The sequence below is a fragment of the Agelaius phoeniceus genome, chromosome Z (assembly GCF_051311805.1).
Source record: "Agelaius phoeniceus isolate bAgePho1 chromosome Z, bAgePho1.hap1, whole genome shotgun sequence".
Classification (NCBI taxonomy): Eukaryota; Metazoa; Chordata; class Aves; order Passeriformes; family Icteridae; genus Agelaius; species Agelaius phoeniceus.
The window spans coordinates 4,986,643-5,006,141 of NC_135303.1; the positions used below are offsets into that span (position 1 = coordinate 4,986,643).

Consider the following 19,499-nt stretch of genomic DNA (forward strand, 5'->3'; position numbering starts at 1 on the left):
TTCCTAATCAAATGGGTGTAACAGATGGCTGCTAGAGCAAGCCATCACAATGGAAATATCTGCAGTTCTCATGGTAACGGAATCTGCCAGGTCTGAGGGATTTGCTGTTTTCCAGGACATCTGAGCTGCAATCTCTTTCGAGCTGTCTAGCAGTCTCAGTCTCGCTCTCTCTCACTCTCTCAGCATGATGGAGATAGAGTTGAAAGGTGGGGCCTGATTTTGCATTCCAGCTGTGATTAAAGGCACGCGCACACACACACACACACACACACACACACACAGAGGCAGCGCGGCGCAGAATCGATGGCGCTGCATATTCATCACGCTACCTAGAACCTCATTAACCACTCAGACAGAACAGCAAGGAAATTTTAATATTCCTCCCTTCTTTAGGCAGGAAAGGAAAGAAGTGTGGTGGGGGGAGAGGGGACGAGAGAGAGGAAGATGGCATGTATGTGGGGAATTAAGATGCGTGAGGCATACCTTTTAATAAAGATATGGAGCAATGTTAAAAGTAGCAGTTGTTTCCATTTCATGGCAGTATGTCAATATGACTTAACATAGCAGAGTGAAACATCTGGCCTCAAAAAAAAAAAAAAAAAAGAAAATCATTATGTTGAATTTCCAAAACATAATATTGAATCTCTGGAAGAAGGAGAAGGAGAAGAAAGAAAAAAAAATAGAGCAACCATGTACCATAATACTGAGTAAAAGCATGTGACAGAGCTCCTGGTACTGTGTAATTAGAAAGGTGATCCTTCTCATAAGGTGCAGGATAGCATAAAGACAATGAGCTTTAATTTTAAATCTAAAGAATTGGGTTTAAACCCACAGGGCTCTCTTAAAAGGTTCTTATATTTCTGCATGCAATTCAGAATCATCAGCAGGAAGAAAATAATCATTCATGAGACTTTTATTAAAGTCTTTTCCTTCAAATCCCTATCAATTTAAAGAAATAAGAAGCATACTGCCTTCTTTGCTAGACTACCTGCTAGAAAGCACACAGAGGGTTGATTCACAGCTGCCTATTCTCTTGGGTATTTGAGCCTGAAGATCAGACAACATGTAAGAATTCAGCCGTGGCTCAAAATGGAAACAAAGAGGACCATTCTTAAAGCAATGTGAAATGAAAAACTACAGGCTGTAGACTGTAGACCTTAGCATGCTGATCCACCACATTGTCCTTGAAGGCACTAAAGTTAAATACATGTGACAGCCAAAGAGACAGGAAAAATGCTTTCCAGAATAAAATGACCTGATCTCCTTTTTTTTTTTTTTCTTCATGATGTAGAATAAGCCAGGAAAAGCAAGATCCTCAAGTGCCCACTCAAGAACTGGGTGTTCTGTGGTGGTGTTGTCTACCTATTTGTGCATCACTGAAGAACATTTTTATGTGATCTTTCCTTGAAGCCTGAAATGCTTTCACCACAACTGCGCTCCTCTGTGGAAATGACTTCTGTACAAGGAATTTAATCCTGATGCTGCCTTGGTTAGTTTCAAACAGGCATCTAGAATTCTGTTGCAACAGCACTGCACTACACCTCCAGGGCCCTCCAAACCTGTCAGCTAGTTAGAAACGACTGCTGGTGCCAAGCAAAAAGCGGCTGCAACAACAGCAGGAAAATAGTGATAACTGCTTGCAGTCAGCACCAAAACACTTGGCAACAGGAGGGGCACAGAAGTCACCTCTGCTCACAACAAGCACTGGCTGGGGGCACCAGCAGCTCCTCAGAGTTGCAACCAAGCTTCTCAAAAAGGCTTCTCATGCTGCTCAGTGTGAGACAGCAGTGCTCAAATCCATGTCTGCTTTCTGCCACCTTTGTGCAAACTAAATAGCACAATTACTCCTTCACCCGACTGGGAGAGGCAGCCATCCCTGGAGTGAACTTGGGCTGGTTTTCAGAAGAATGTCACATTCAGCTGAGTGGGGAGAAGATTTCAGTTCCTTTCTTAGACTACAGCAGCCGTTCACAACAGGAATAAATGGTGCAGAGTTTTACCTTTTAGCGGAGAGCAGCTCTGGGTAGGATGAGGGGGTAATAAAAGAACATGGAGAAGTAGTTCTGTTCATCATCCCATTATCTGAGGTGCTGTGTTTTCCCCATAAAGTCAACAGAGATTGTCAATGCCATGGGCACACACCATTTTTAATGTTGCATTTAGCACTGTGTAGACGTGCATTCAGCAAATTCAACCCTCAATGCAGATGGTTAAAAATTACTTTTACTCAGCTTGGAATACATCCAGGGTTAACACTGTGATTCTTGCAGCAATCATTCCAGCCTAAGCAATGACACAAGAATCCAAGAAAATCTTTTACACATTCTTACTTGATAAAGCAGCCCTTCAAGTAATTGACTGATGAACATTGCACTGCACTGCTGTTACTGTACTGCTAATATTTATTAAGAGATCAGAGTGTTCCTCACTGAACACTTTGTGGAAAGTTCTGACTCAGACTTGCTCCACGTGCTGAGCAGTGTGATCAGTGGTGCTCCAAGCCACAGAACCTCACACCAGTGGAATTCACCCATGCCTGGGGCCTGTTTGCTCTTCCTCAAACAGCAGACTTTAGCACAGACACCAAAAAAAGCCGCCTGCAAGGAACTCTCATTTGTAGACACCATTTCCTTCCATTCAGGTGATGATGTCACTTTCACCCTGCCTGCTGACTGTCCCCAAATGGTGCACCCACAACCTGACCTTGCTCACCTTCCTTACTTATCCCCAAGCACCATTCCTCCACCAGAGCACCAGGTCTACTCTTTTCTCAAATATCACATTTCTAGGAGATCAGAACAACAAGAAAGCCTCCCTGACTGCCTAAAAGTCTTTCTTTACCTCACTCAGAGCTGGAGCATCTGCCCTTCAACATTAGCAAGCTGCCCAGAGTCCTCATACTTCTCGTAGGCCTTAAGAAGGTCTTTGGTATCCAGTATCACTCACACCTCCCTAAAATGCTGTCCAGCTTGAGCCCTGGCACAGGCTCCCAGCTGGGAAAACTCCACCATGTACCTCTGAGGCAGGTGGCTCCAACAGACCTCATGGTTTCCAGTCCCCAGGATCTGCAGTGATCCTTGCTAATCCCCAAGGAAGATCAGAGGACTGCATTTCAGTTTTAGGGTGTGTTTATGTCACACTCCGAACAGCAGAAGCTCTGAGAAACCCTGAGTTTTGTTCAGTCCCAGATGGCTCTTGGTCCCCAGCTGACTCCAGCCCAGACAGAAAAAAATCATCAGCACTTAAAATTAGTGGGGTGGTGCAAGCTGGAATCATAAAACTCTGAAATAGACCCTCTTGCTATTTCAGTTCTAATTGCTCTCTTTGCTGCCTGGTTAGCAGACACTTTTCAATCAATTGCTGTGTTTGTGCTGACAACACCAGATCACAGGAGCTGCTCTTGTCATTTCAGTGACCTCCATCTCCAATTGTTCTTGCTGTTTCCAGCACCCACAGCCACGGAGCAGGGCAGGAACCTTCCCATGCCCACCAGTCCAGGACTTCCAGCTGCTACAGGGAGCACACTTCCACTGCTCATCAGCTGGGAATCTGACCTGCACTGTTTACATGGGCATGGAGCCCCGTGATCTTACATTTTAACAACAACAAAAAACCCCTAAACATCCCCCTTTTAAAGCTCAGAGTTGATCCTTCCTGGCAATTTCACGCAGAGATCCCAGAACTCAAATTCCTCAGCCCTGTGAGCCTTTCCCATCCCCTGCAGGGGCTTCACAGACTCCACATTCCAGAGGGAATCTGCTGCAGTCAATCAGCTCCTGCAGTCCCCTGCGTGCTGCCAGCACCTGCTAACAGAGGAGACAACAGAGGGGACAACCCTAAGCTCACCCCTTCACACACAGTGTTCCCTTATTCTTCAAAAACACTGCTCCGTGCAGGATGCTCCATTACAGGATGCTCCTATAAATACACCACACTTTCAGATGGAGGAAGCAAGCCTGCTCTAGCAAATATTTTAGCAGTGAAGTGGCATGGAGTCCTTAATGCTTGCCATTTTTCAACATAAGGAGCACTCCATCAGAAGGTGCTCTACACTCTAGGGGGAAAAATGTGCGTTCTAACAATAACAGGACAGACAGTGGCCAGCACCTTATCAGTATTAATTTTCCTTGAAAACATGTGTGGTTCTTCCTCCACTGCACCACCTAATGTGCGGAAGCCCTTGATTTAATAAGAAAGTTCATAAAGTCAAGTTACAGACACCATGAGAGGGAAGCTGGGTAAAGCAGCATTGGCAAATAAACAAATTATTCTTTAAAAAAATAATAATAATCATGTCTATCTCCTAGGTAATTTTTTTTTGCCTTTTTTTTTTTTAAGAGCTTTCCTCAGTATGTTCAGAGCCCTGTGGTGGTGCAGGTTTGTGAGGATGGAGGAAAGCAGCAGAGCGTGGTGGTCTGGGAAGCAGAGTGCAAGCAATGAGTGAGGGCGTGCAAGCCCCAGAGATGGCTCTGCTGAAACTCCCCAAGCTGTTTTATAGGGGCAGCACTGATTGCTGAGCACAGTAATGCTGTCAAGACTTAACTAGGGCTGCCTACAGCAGGGACAAAGAGAAGGATCGTATGTTACAGCATGCCTGAAGTCCAGACAGAAGAGCTCCATGGCAACATGCAGGGATCTCTCACTCTTCCATTTATTCTCACGTGCAGCTCCTGGCATTGATGTGCTCTCTATACCATGAGGTAGGGAGGATCTCAGCTCTTTCTCACCAAGCTGCAGCTCTTTCCTCAGCCTTATCCATCCTCATGAGTTGAGAGGGTAACATGGCTTAGCAAAATGCCTTATGAGATGAAAGGAACTCCAGAGGATGGTCTCTGCAGGACCTTGAAAGATTTATTTTCTGTGGCAAGTGACTAGTAACCCCCAGCCTGCAATTTGTGAATGCTTGCTGATAGATTTAACTTTATGCATGTGATGATTTTGCAAAATCAGATATTTCACAGTCATGTGCACACACAGGCACACAAAAGAAAAACTCCTGGTCCTATCCCACACATCTTCTCTTGCACCAGGTTTGAAAGCTGTTTGCAATGACTGGAACAAAGATCACGCCATATTTCCTTTAGATAATGGAAGAGAAGGACAAAAATCAGGACTGTGGCAAGTTCAGTATTTCATTCTTTCCCTTGCATACTCAGCAGACTTTGTAATCAAGCTTCCTCACTTGAAGACACCCTTCCTGCAACTATGGAAATGGGCAGAGCCTGCTTCTCAGATTTGTGAAATGTCCTCTTATGAAAACTGTTTTGAACGTGACAGGGCAGACTGTCACCTGCCCACAGGATGGGAGATGTGCTCTGCTGCCTTCCTGCAGAGGTGACCTTGGACCTCTCACTTCCAAAGCTTTATCTGTCTTGATCATTGAGATGCTAAGCTTGTAGGAAGAACAGAGAAGAAATTTTTACTGTACGTAAAGAATACAGCACAATGACACCATCTCTGGTGAGGTAATGTGTCCCTATAAAGACTTTTTTTTTTTAATGTAAAGCCTAAAACATCTGCAGAGACATCAAAAGGGGAATGAGCATCCTGCATAGGAGCACAATGCAGCTGACAACGAGCTGATCTAAGATTACTTGAAGCTCTCTTGCAAATTCTTCCTCCCACCTCCCACTTGTAATGTCACTTGGTCAAACCCTAAACAAAGGAGGAACAACACAAAACAAATATCTGTGGCTCAAAGGGAGCATGCAAGGCGCAGGCCCTGGAGACAGCACCCAGAGGAGAGGCAGAAAAGAGCCATTTCTTGCAGGAAGTGTGAAGAACTCACTGGATTATCAGAACTGCACTTTTGCCTTTCAAATCTAAGGAACAAACAACACCAAGAGGGCACACTGAAAGCATATCCTCACTTTTTTTCTTTTTTTTTTTTTTTTTGCCTTTGTATATCCCATGCAATAAATAAACCTTCATATTTCAACATTTGGCAAGGTGACAGGCTCTAAAATGGAGCAGGAGAGATAATTGGTACTTACAGGAGAAGAAGATGCAGTTAAAAACAGGCCAACACTACTCTATTAAGAAGAGGTTCCCACTGAAAAAAGATTATTAGCCAGATCTCTAAGTTGACACCTGAAATCAAATCACCTTTAATGGATAATGTGAACATTATTAGTGTGAGGGGGAAAGCCATCGCAGACCTTGGGAAGAAACCAGATTTGCTTCTGACCTCACTTTTTGTCAGTTTGAAACAACAAAGAGCTCATGGTTTACTCTTGGTAAGCTGAACTTTCCACAACAGCAAGGTTTTTTTTCCATGTACCTAAATACTCTTCTGCTCTGAACTGGAAGAGGATGCTGGATTGTTTAGAAAGAAGCTTCCTCCAGATCTTGATTCCTATTGTGCTTAGCTATTTTCCAGAGGTCTTAGCATACATACACCCCACACAGGGACAAGAAAAGGAAAACATTTTACACCTGAAAAAGAGGGTTTGGAGGAACGAAACTGTCTGGAATAAAAGCTGAGAATCCACACTGCAGAGCAGTTTGCTTGCACTTCTAGTCCAACTGATCAGGCATGCTGAAGTATTTACATTTCCCATCTGAATAGCAGTCCACATTGTTGTAGCTCACAGGAGGGTTTTCGGCTTCTGCCAGTCTAAATAGAATGATTCAAAACTGAATCATTTCCTGCAATTTTATTTCATAGCTGAATGCACACCATAGCAAGATAAGCCCACAAACACATGGAGCTACCTCCAGAAAACCATCCAACCCTCTGGGCTGCTTCTAGTGGAAGCCCTAAATGACTGAAGTAGGCTCTGCTATTATTATGGCACAGAAATTCTCCTGCAGGAGATGGTCAATGGCCAGCAGCAGCCGAGACAGTGCAGCACTCATGTGGCAACTGGATTTTCCACCAATTGCCAGAGAAGAAAGGGATGCTTCCCCAGCTCCATCTCTCAGCTCTTTTAACTGAGAATCAATACCACAGAGACAGAGGGGAGAGAGAGAGACAAACAACCAGCAGAAGGAAAAGCAACTGCAGCCTGCCACATTCTAGGGCAAGGGAGATAAAAGGCCTGAAATCTAATATGCCCAGTCACCTGGAATGAGCGTCTCCTGGAAAGGGCAAGCCTGCTCAACATCCTCGGCCAAACCTTCCCCCCCGCCCCACCCCGCTGCTTCCAGAACTGAAGCACCAGGATCTGGAAAGCTTTAGCCTTATTAGGCTCATTAAAAGCTAACTAGCACTTAGAGCTCACATGGAGATGAGGTGTCAGCAGAAGCAAGACCCTGTGAAATTCGTGTGTAACCCACGTTGCTGCAGAGCAGTCTCCATCCTCCAGCTGACACTTGCTGTCTTCTTAGGAGCAGACCAGTGCTGTCTTAGCCCTTGCAGGAGACAGAAAGCAGTTTTTGGGGTGCTGAAAGCTCTTCTGAGGAAGCAACCACTGAAAAACACCTCAGCAACAACGAGCTCTGCCAGAAGACCGAAGTTTCCGACCAGTGTAATGTGCCTTTAAAAAGTACCATGTCTACACTACTGTATTGCTTACTTTCTGAAGCTAAGCCAGAGGGATGTACATAGTAAGATCTTTGTCTCATTTCAGGGAGGATACAGGATAAAGATTCTGTGCCAGTAATCTTCCCTGGATTAATGGTTTCTCTTTTATCTGCTGTATTTCTGCTCAGATGTCTTTGCTCTGAATGAGTCAGTGGAATGCAAATGATGGGTACAGTCGGTCTGAAAATATTTAAATCTAGCCTTCCACTGCACTGCAGGTTTGTGAAAAAAAAAAAATACTCATATATAAATATACATGCCGAATAAAGGGCAGATGAAAATTACAGATATATCAATAATGAAAAAAAGCCCCCAGTGGTGGATCAAATTGACAAAAGATTAATTTTTCTCTTTCTCCTTATTTTCCAATTTTTTTCCAAAAAACCCAGTATTTAGTTGCTTGCTATGAATGAGTGAGTAAAATCTCCAGCACTCCTTTCCTAAGCCTCAGACACCAGACAAAAACGTATCTGTGGGAATAGGAACCTGATTTTATTCAGGCTGCTAAATGCCCAATCTTTATTATCTCAAAAACTATCTTCCTAAAGATAGCACTCTTAATAATGACAAAGGATAAACCAGACAGCGCAGACATGATTTCTCTGGATTTTCTCCCTTTCCTTCTTCTATGACAGATTTCAGGTTTTTTCATTCTTCTGGGATATGGTTCCTGTCTTCTTCTGCTTAGGGCATGAGTTTCTCCTCTAGCAAGTGATTGCATCCCATAAGCAGCCAGGGTAGGGGCATTTTAGAGCTGCAGCTCTGTTTGGGAAGCCAGGAGAGAAATCATGGGGCTTTGCCACAGGTTTCAGCAGGAACTGTCCTCAAAGGGTGGCTGCCCGCAGAGTTTTCACAGCCCAAAGGCAGCCCAGAGGGTCTCCAAAAGCTCTTGTGTGCTGCAGGAAGGAGGAATTGGAAGGGAATGGCTGGATAATTTCCTGAGCTTTTCAAATTCTGTGGGAGTTGGCTCCAACACAAAATACTCATTCCATAAGGGACCAGTAGTGGGGTGAGCAGCAGCTTTCTGGTCAAGGGTGCTGCAAAGAGCAAACTCTGCAGCAAGAAAGAAAACACCAATATTAACCTGGTGACTACTATGCTTAACAGTATATCAAGCAGCACCACAAGTTGTGCAATCAGAATAATTTGCAAGAGAGCATTAAGCCCTCTAGCCCATCATAAAAGCAAAGAAATTCTCCTTCTGAAAAGCTGCCTATAAATCCAGCTGCAACAAAACAAACAAAACAAAGACTCATATTGTCAACCCAATCCATGTGGGACTTGAGAATTAGTTAGCAGAAGGAATCTGCCTTTAACAAAAAGCAAGATATTTTTTATTTTGATGTCTTTTAAATAAACCACCTTTTCTTCTACATTTTCCTTAAATATAGTTTTAAAGCATTTTACATTGAATTTATATGAAGTTTGAATTCTAAAATCTAATTTAATAAAATCTTTTGATTCAACCAAGGATTGGTATTCAAGATGGGAAATTAACTAGGCTGTCTGCTGGTTTTCATTGAAAGAATACAGAGAATTTCATTTAGAATGGACAGCAGTTTCCAAAACACATCTTTTTAAGTGGCAATCTACTGACAAAAATTAACCTTTCAGATTAAATATCAAGATCCATAAAATGAGCCATTAATTTCTGGGATTTTAACAGTCCTTCTGTCCTCAGTAAGAGAAGACTTTCAGAGCTGGCTAGTCTGTTTTCAGGTCTGCTGGTGCACAGTGGAACCCAACAGGAACTGCAGCACCACAGGGCCAAAATCTGGGTGTGAGGAGCAGGTCTGGCACGGTTCAGTTCTCACATGAATGCCCAGAAAACTCTTCCAAAGAAATGTGAAACTTCCCTCTGCTCTGTTGTGTTGTGACTGATGGTTACCTAGTGATGCCCAGAACTTCTTCCAGGCCTACATGAATGACTGATGACTCAGGTACTTCTGGTAATTTCCAAAATCTCCACAAACATTCATGTGAGCCTCAGGACCAGGAGAGCTGAGGGAAAAAATCAGTGAGAGGTCAAAACCTCCCTTTTGCAACAGGAACCTGCCTTGCAGTGGACCACCATAAGCTGCTGAGCAGAATGAATTATTGAAAGAAAGGAGTCTCTGTGGCCACTTCTACACTGAGGACAAGCTAATGACCTTTCTCCACCCAGGCTGGCTGGGCCATTGTGCAAGACTGATGCCACCAGCTTTGCTGAAAAAGCTGACGATAAGCAGGGGTGTGACAGTGTTCACAGGGGTCCGAGGATGAGGGAAGAGACGAGGATCTGACTTTCAGAAGGCTTGATTTATTATTTTATGATATATATTATATTAAAACTATACTAAAAGAATAGAAGAAAGGATTTCATCAGAAGGCTAGCTAAGAATAGAAAAAGAAGGAATGATTAACAAAGATTTGTTGCTCAGACAGAGTCCGAGACAGCTGGGCTGTGATTGGCCATTAATTAGAAACAACTACACGAGACCAATCCCAGATGCACCTGTTGCATCCCACAGCAGCAGATAACCATTGTTTACATTTCGTTCCTGAGGCCTCTCAGTTTCCCAGGAGGAAAAATCCTAAGGAAAGGATTTTCCATAAAAGATGTCTGCGACACAGGGGGGCTCAAGATCTTCCTGTAATTAAACCAGGCTGATGAGTTAGACCCTGCTACCATGAAGCATCCAAATGTCTTGGACAACAACCTCCACAAATCCACTGTTCTCACAATGGCCAGCTGGGCAAGACTGCCATGTGGGCAGGGAGCTCACAGCCTGGTGTCAGGCTCATACCCCAGCTGGATTTTTACCTGCCTTTTACAGTTTCCTGAAAACAAAGCAAGATTCACTTCAGCCCACAAGGCACCTGACACCCCATGCCCACCTGCTTCACCCACAGGTGAGAAAATGAGGTTTTTCTTGGTAAACCTGCCACCAGATTCCTGTGCCAGCCTGCTGCTTCCCCACACTGGTGGCCAGATTTCCACTGTCAGCAGCTGAACTGTGATCTCCATCTTGAGATTGACTGTTTACAGCACTGCAGAAACGCAGAGCAGAAATGCAATGATTATTCTTATCTCATTGGAAAGACTGCACACATTTCCCTGCTTGAGATCATCTTCTCTGGGGACCCATTTAAAACGAAACCACTGCGTTCTGCAAACACGTCTTGGGCATGAGATCTGTGTGTTTTCCTGCCTCAGCCATAATAAAATGCAAAAAAAAAAAAATTGAATCAAAGTGTGCTCCTAAAAACTATATCCTTCTCTTGCATGCTTCCCTCTCTTCTCCACACAAATACAAGCCCTGGAAGGTGAAAGATTTCAAACTCATTATTCAGCATGAAACAGTATTTAGAAGCATGGCACATAACACAGCTACTCTACAAATATGTCCAAACAAACATAAAATTAGTCTTTCATGGCTAGGAGAGCACATTTTTTAGCCCAGTCTTTAACTTAATAATTTCATTACAGGAGAAAGCAGCCTGTATGCCATCAGGTAGCTCCTAGAGTCCTAGGTCAAACAAAGTGAGAAAATGAATAGGTCCATTCATGCTTCAGACAGGATAATTCTGGCAAAGCTGGTGCTGACAGTGTTAAAGAGCAGTGACGGAGGAGCCTGGCCTTGTCATTCTAATTGTGACCATGAATGACAAAAAAATGCCTTCCCTTTGCCAGTGGAGGCCAATCTTTCAGGTTTGTAGAATCCAAACTGTGCTCAACGTTGTCCTTTGGCATTCAAGGGGCAGAAAATTCACCCGCTCAGGTGCCTGCTTTGTCTGAACCCGCCATGGCTCTGGCACAGCAAAACACAGGAAGGGCTGGACATTTTGGGGCTGTGCAGGGAGAAGAAGGGTGAAACCAGCCCTGTGGTCTGGCCCACTCACTGCCTCTGGCACAGAGCTCCCCTGAGCTCCAAATGTTGTGATTCCTCAGCTGTGATAGGGAGCACAGCCTGCCTGGGTGAGAGGGGTCACTTTGGAAAAGGTCATTTGGTGGGTGCCCATCTCCTCCTTGTTCCACAGAGGGAGCCTCTGGATCTGGGAGGAATGGCCAGGTAACAGTGCAGGAGCAAAAAGAATAAAACAGCTGTCATAAAGAACCAGGAGAGCTGTCATGGACCAAACCCCATTCCTGGTTGCAGCAATATCTCCCTCCCTCATCCCTTGCTTCAAATCATGCTAAGTATCAAAGAAGCATTTTTCTCACCCAAACAGAATACCATTTTCCTTAGAAAGGCTCTAAATCCAATGAATTAAACATCATCTTTTGCAACAACAAAGGGAAATTAGTATCCCCTCTTACTTTCTTCTTCAGCAGGGCAAGGTAGGGACTTCACCCCAGACAGACAATTCAAATAGCTCCCATAGGCATTTCCTACACCACTCCTTCAGGGGGACCATATTAAAAATAAACTAATGCTGTAGGCAGCTTCGGAAAATGACTTCAATGGTATTTATTGCTTTGATAGGGTCAGTGCACAGTATGTGCATGTTGCCTTTTAAACATATGTTTCAGGCAAAGAATCAAAGCTAATTTCAGTGTGTGAAAAGCAAGCAGATTTCATTACTGATTGTGACTTTAACATCAAAATGATAAGGATGCTGGATGTAGGTTCTCAAAACTGAATGTCCAAATGGGAATTTATGATGTAGAACTTCAGCTTTATCAACCATGGGCTTCAATACAGAATGAAGAAAGAAATTCTCTGCTACCAGGAATCTCACAGTTAACCCATGAGCCAGCTGACTGTTTTCCCACTCTCTAATTCTCCCTGCAGCTATTTCCTATCTGTAACATGTTAAAGCAAGAATGGCCATTGGCACTAACCACTTCTGGCATCCAAGTGGTGGATATGAAAGAGATCTGATTTTTATTTTTTTTTTTACACTGCCACAATGCAGCCTCACTTTGACTCTTTGCAGAAGTGTCAGCAGAATTCATAACAAACCCAATACAATCTCATGGAAAGCACAATAGAAGGCCTGCTAATAAATTTAATTTTTTTTTCTTTTTTTTTAATGAGGATTCCTCGCACATTATTGCACCAGATCTCGTTCCCAGCTTCAGGCAACCACGTGTAATAACCCTTCCCAAATGCTCCCAGGAAAAAGGTGAACCCATAGGATTATTAAAAGGCTTCAGCACCAACAAGTGAATGAATGAGGACTTTTCACAATGTTTGCCACAAGGTCAGATTCAGGATTCACTAATGGTAAACACCAGAAGGTTCAAACCCTGTAGCCTAAAGGTAGATATCTAACTCAGATTTAGATACCCAAAGTAGTCACATTTTCCACAAGATATTTTGAACACCTATTTAGCTATGAAAGCAAACATAGCTAAATAGTCACCACTGAAGAAAAAAAAAAAAGCACTTGGATATCCATAAAAGACCTTAAATGTTTATGTTAACATGTATAAAAATGGATTTACACATTCAATTAGTGTCTGTACATATGCATGTGTGTACACATACTTATGTGCACTCCAGAGAGCCTCATTTGCACAGTGGGAAAGCACCCACAACTTCACTTGGAGTCAAAGAAAAAGTGCAGGATTATTATGAAAAATAATCAACCCTTTATTTTTTTTTAATGCCCCTGCCTACAATTACAGACGTGCACTCACTGCTCTGAAAGGCTTTGTCCAGGTCTGTTTAACAGCACCACACTCCCCTAGGTTCAAATGACACCTTTGAAACAACCAGAGCAGTAAATCACACCTCTTTATTATCATCTCAACAAGAATGATAGCAACCTGCTCTGCTTGGTGAAATACCCATGGGAATTTCACCCTGGTTTACGTGGGGATAACGTATCTTTCATGACTTTAGCTGTCTACCATTCCCATTGTGTGCTTGGTAGTCAGCCACAAAGGACACAATCCACTGAAGCAAAATGTATAGACAAGGGGTTAGCCATTTCAAGAGTGGAGAAAGGGAGGTAGAAATCGAAGGAAGAAAGAGGAGGATGACACAGAGCAACTGCTCAGCTTAGTAGCACAGCTGCTTAAACAACTGAATAGCAATCAATGGGTTAGCATTCAATCCAAGTTTAGATCACATTGAAATCTATTAGAATACTGCATATAATGAATGACTCTTACTTATTTGGTATTCTATCTTGGAATTAATCAGCTCAGTTGTTATGCAGGGGAAAAAAAAATTAAAAGGAAAAAAAAAAAAAAGTCAGCGAGTAGACAGGCCCAAAACCCAAGAAAAACAACCACCTTGATTTCCCTGGTGGTTAACAGCCTGACAGGGCTCAACAACACAGGCTGAAGTTGAACAGTGTGAGAAGCAGTGCAAGGTAAAGGTTTTCTGGCTGTTGGGGCAGCAGCCTGGTCTGTGTGAGCACAACTTACCCCATCCCCTCCCTCCCAGGCTCTCACAATGCTCGTGGGGTTGTACCATCTGCTGGAGCACAACCCAGAGGTAGCTTTAAAGTGATGATAGCTCTGGGAAATGATAATCACTGGGTCATAGAAAGCTGTACTGCAGTGTATAAATAAGATAACAGAAAGTGCTGAGCAGGGCATGTTTGCATTATGAAATGTATTTTCCTTTTTCCTGTATAAAACCTGTCTTGAAAGCGTGGGGAATGCAGCAGGATTGAAAACCAGAAGGAAAAGCAACACAGCCCCAGAAGCTGCACAAAGGAGGAGGGGGATGGAGGAATGGTAAGCTGTAGTATTATTGACTGAGGAATGATAAAAGAGGAAGGAATTCAACAGTTACATCTATTTCGCTTGGTGCAATGGCATGAGATCAAAGGCTTACGTTCACATTAGCCCAGAATAATGCATACTCCATAAATGATGCAAAGCTAGGCCACATTCCCAAGATGTGACAATGCCTCAAGATGCCCCTTTGCTAAGTTCAGGTCAAGGCAACAGGCTCCTGCATATGAAATCCTTTTTCAAGGCACACAAACGTACTTAAACCACTGGGCATGGAGATCGACAACATCCAGGATAGGCAGGATGTCCTCCACTGTCTTCTACTTTTCCACAGATGGCTTTGCAAATTCACTCAATTGTCTTTCATTTGCAGGGGTTTGTTCCCAATTGCTGTTGATATTTCAGAAGATCCAAACTGTCCACCCAAGCACAGAGAAGCTCGGGCTGAGAAATCGTGCTTTGTTTTATTTGTAAAGCAGGTATCAGAGCAAAGAAAGCATCAGGAGATAGCTCAAATTCTAGAGATGTGTCTCAGTCCCACCTCTGCACTGGTAACCTCTGTGACCTTGATCAGCTCACCTGGGACAGCCCCTTTAATGGCTGCAGAGCTAGAACAATGTCAAATGGCTCCTGAAAGCCCCAGGGTTTTTTTGGTTGTTTTATTTTTTTTTTTCTGAAGCATGTTTGTCAAAGACACTTAAAGATTCAGATCAGCGCTGGTTGCACCTTGATTCCTGAGGGGGATCCAGCCATTATGGATACCTTAAACAAAAACACCACCAGGACACATCCACATCGTAAATTCCTCTAAGAAATCCCGATCTCTGGGAGTCAGTACACCATCAGCTAAATGGAGATGAATAATTATTTTTCCCCTCACCTTTCACGGTTTGGTTGGTGCAGGGAAGCGTTGCCATACCAACAGCGATCCAGCCTGGCCGTAGGACAGGGCTGGAAGTGTGGAGGTGCAGGCATCCCAGGCCGAGAAGAAAACCCTCCTTCCCTTCCCTCCCTCCTTCCTCCCCTCCCTCCCTCCCTCCCTCCTCTCCTTGGAAGAGAAGCAGTTTCTCTTTGTGAGAGAGCACAAAGGGGAAGAAAGAAAAGGAATTGTCCATCAAGCTCAGCAGAGCCTCGGGGGCTTTCAGCAGAGGATGCCACAGCCTGTGAGGAGAGCGAGGCGCACTGAAGGCTGATTTTAAAAGGACAGCTCAACCCCAGCTAGCCTGAACTGCCTCCAGCAGTGCTCAGCCTGTGAAGAACATGTGGCCCTGAAAGACTCACTGACATCTCCCCGTGTTTTGCTGTCCTCAGACTCGCTGACATCTCCCCAAGTTTTGCTGTCCACAGGCCAGCACTGCTCCCCGCTCACCAGGCCCCTGATGTTTGTGGGGTGCCTAGAGATGCTCCAGAGCATTTTTGGGGGTTCACACCATTCACCTGCTGGTGTCTTCTGGGTCCCTCCTCACCTGCCAAAAACATCAGTAAACGTTACTTCAGGGAAAATCTGACAGATACATTCATTGCCTGCCAGAGGCTGTAACAGGGGTTCTAGCCAGTGCTGGAGGGAAATAAACCATGCATGCAGTGCCAGAGCTGTGTCCCATTCCAGACACCCTTCTTGAAACACTGGAACCAAAGAGGGACTGTCAACAAGCACACAGAACAAGGTGATTATGAGAGTGGAAGGCAAGTGAGAGAGAGCCACAGAAACAACTCAAGGCAGACACAATAAAGCTGTGTTTATATTTATATACACATATATATGTGTGTGCGTATGTACAATAATTAATGGTGCATAAAAAATAAAAACACCTTTTTTCAAGTGTAAGAGGCGAATGAGTGCAAAAAAAGAAAAAAAAAGGAGCAATTCAAAACCACTACAGAGCAAGCAGACAACACAGCCATAACATCCTCCAGACCACACAGCCCCACTGAGACTGCACTCAAAACCAGACCCAGAAACCTTGAATATAGAGGTGCAATTATCCATTAAAAGTGAACAAGCCCCTGGGAAGTGCAAAACTCCTTGGTCTGCAGGAGGACAGAAAAACATCCTTTCTTCAGAGAGAATGACAGATCACCTGTGAAAGGAGGATTCTTCAAGTGCAGGCTGAAGCATCTGAGTCAAGAGGTGTTCACATCCATTTTCCATGAGAAAGACCAGGTCTTTAAGGGATTGAGCCTGTGTTAGCCTTTGGAGACAGAGGTTTCAAACCAAGGCAGCACCAAAGTAAGGAGGAAAATAGAGCTGGGTGATATCAGGGCTACTGCTGCAGTTTAAGGCTCTCCTTTACCCTCGACAGACCTTTTGGCCCTGCCTCACCCATCCACCCCCACCAGCTCTTTGAGTGGGACTGCTCAGCAGGCACTCCCTTCACCACCCAGGCCATGACAAAGGGCCCCCCTCAGCCCTCTGGCTGCCCTGGCTCTGCTCTGACAGCCTCAGACCTCACCCACACCTTGAGCTGTCCCAGCTCCCACTGCAGCTGGGTGTTTTCCTCTTTGTGCTTTGGGACCAGAGCCATATTTCAATGTGAAGAAGATGTGCTGGTCACAGCATCCACGGACTGACACAGCTCTCCACCCTCAGCTCTCAGCCCTTTTTCTTCAGCTCCCTGTGACCTATGTCTGCCTTTCACTCACCTGGCAGACCTCCCATTTTCCCTGGTTATTGATCTACAAGACATATTTCTCCATCTTCCCTCTCCTGGGCCTCACATCCTTTGGTGTCCTGATCTTTGGAGCTCAATGGTGACAAGGAGTGAAAGATTTTCACACAGTTAATGCAGTAAGTGAGTTAAGAGATCAGATAAATAAGGTTATACAACTAAGTTTAATATCTTCATAAGTGACCTGGAAGATGGACTTGGAAAGGTCTGGAAGAGTGGGATAACAAGAAACTTATGAAGCTCAACAAGGACAAGGACAAGCCTTGCACCTGGGAATACACAATCCAGGAATAAAAAGGTAATAGGAATATTGCTCTGTGGGAAAGGACCTGGAGGTCCTGGCAGACAACAAGCTCCATGAGAGTGAACAATGAGCTGCTGCAGCACAGAGAACCAACAGGATGTGGGTTGCATCAGCCAGCAGAGATAACAAAGTCATTATCCTGCTCTAATCAGCCCTTGTCAGGCCACATCTGGAACACTGTGTTCAGTTTTGGTCACTGCTACATTAAGAAAAACCCAGTGGACCAGATGGAGAAGGTCCAAAGAAGGGCCACAGAGATGATCAAAGGGCTGGGAAGCTGCCAGCTGAGGAGAAGTTGAGAGAACTGGGTTTATTCAGAAAAGGAGGCCACAGGGAGACCTTATCACCGTGTTCTAGTACGTAAAGGGTGGCTGCAAGGAAGATGGAGGCTCCCTTTTTACAAGGAGTCACTTGGAAAATGGGAAATGGGTACAGTTTGCTCCTGGGGAGATTCCAATTAGGCATAAGAGGAAAATTGCTCACAATGAAAACAATTAGCCATTGGAATTGTCTCTCCAGGGAAGTGGTGGGTTTCCCAACACTGCTCACTTTCACAATTCAGCTGGAGAGGGTGCAGTGCCATCTTGTCCAGAACCTGCTTTTGCCAAGGTTGGATCAGATGATTCTTGAGGTCCCTTTCCAGTCTGGCATCCCATGATCAGATGATTCCAAATACATTTTTGGAGTTGGCTCTTTATGGACTGAAGACTCTCTCCTACCACACTCAGAGCCCCATCAAAGCCTCCTGGATAAGTAAACACCTCCCTCTTGGGAGCCTCAAGAGCTCTGACATGAAGAACAGGTTCAGCCACTCCTTTGAGGGATTTTATTAGAGTGGCTGCACCACTTTGAGAAAATAACCTTGCTGCTAAGCACTGTGAAGTTTGGGTGTCTGGGAACATATCCACTCATTTCCAAAAGTTTGTCATGAACACAGAAAAGAAAAAGCTGGATTTTTCTAAAACTGTGCTGCTGGCCAGGATGATTGCAGGGATGAACTAGATGAGCAGATGTGGACCAGGCAGAGACTCCTGCTTTTCTTGGTGGAGCTATGCTTAAGTGAAATCCCTTCACCAGAAATAATGAAATGGACATCTATGACAGCATCTGGAAGCTATTTCTGGATATACTTCAACGAGAGCAAATGCATTAAGGGTGGACAAGTGTTTTATGGAAAGAGGCAGCCACAGAGAGGTTGGGAGAGCATAGAGGCCTCAATTAGGGGGAGAGGAATATGAGAAGGAAGAAAGAGGAGAAGCAGCCAGCCCCACTGAAAAAATGGGGAAGGCACTGCTAAAGGGTCACAGTCTGTAATCATACCAGACTGCCAGATATCATTTCTGTGCAGGAAATATGCCAGGAGCACAACTGCTAGTCCCTGGATTGAAAAAAAAAAAAAAATTGACTGGTTAAGTAAAAATTAGGGGGAGTAAGACGTCATTATAATGAATGAAAATAAAATATCTTGATCAAGCACCATTAAATCAAGAGGGATGAATGGTTAAACAACATTCATAGCTACATCAGTACAACTTTGCCCTCCTACTTTTCTCTCCCTTCACAATTGCAGGGTTAAGAAATAATAGCTGTGAAGTTTGTCTAAGAATGGCATTAACTGCTGTTTTGTATTGATGCAAAAAATAGAATAGATTACTACTTTATCACTGCTTTTTTTTTTTTTTACCTACGTGTAAAAATATCAATAAAAGCTTTAAGCTTTAAGGATGTACACCAGATGAATACTTCCTTGAAAAGTCCATTAGACACCTTGTGCTTTTATGCCACAGAACAAACACCAAAAGAAAAGTTACAGACTCAAACAATTTCTGATGTAAAAGCTTATTTCTCCTTCACCTTTTAAAATTAAAAAAAGTCATCAGGGAGCAAACAAATACAGCAAATATGCTGCCAAAGCCAAAAGAGAAGCTCCTCAGTGAAGATGGGAATCAGTTCCTGAGCATTTTCATCTCCTCACTGTCTCACAGGCATGCCAGAGGCACACAGCGCCAGGAAAGGCCAGACACACATTTGCAGTAATTTCAGCATCACTCCCAGTCCCTTCCTCACCTCTCCAAGCATCTTAGAAATTATCTTTCTGCACAATGCTGGGTGGTCTGGTGGCCTTTGTGACGTGCCAGCTCTCTCTGGGCTCATGTGGGCAGCCCCAGCACTGCCAGCAGAGGCTTTCCATGGATTTCTAGCATGGAATAACAAACTGCATCCTCCTTGCTCCGTGTCCAGGCTCCGTGTTTCAGCAGGACACAGCCCACCCTGCCTGACACTGCTCCCTGCACAGAGCTCTCCTGAAAGAGCTGCTCCTGCTCC

At 44.2% G+C, this 19,499-nt stretch overlaps 1 long non-coding RNA gene across 1 annotated transcript in view; it reads right to left on the reverse strand.

Annotated features, from left to right (window-relative positions):
* The window catches only part of LOC143692182 (uncharacterized), a 51,313-nt gene extending 43,650 nt beyond the window's left edge, over window positions 1-7,663 (reverse strand). The window contains exons 1-2 of the long non-coding RNA XR_013180037.1: window positions 7,224-7,663; window positions 484-577 (exon numbers count right to left, since the gene is read on the reverse strand). This is a non-coding gene — a long non-coding RNA (uncharacterized LOC143692182). The remainder of the gene's footprint in view (window positions 1-483; window positions 578-7,223) is intronic.
* Between the last annotated feature and the right edge of the window lie 11,836 nt (window positions 7,664-19,499).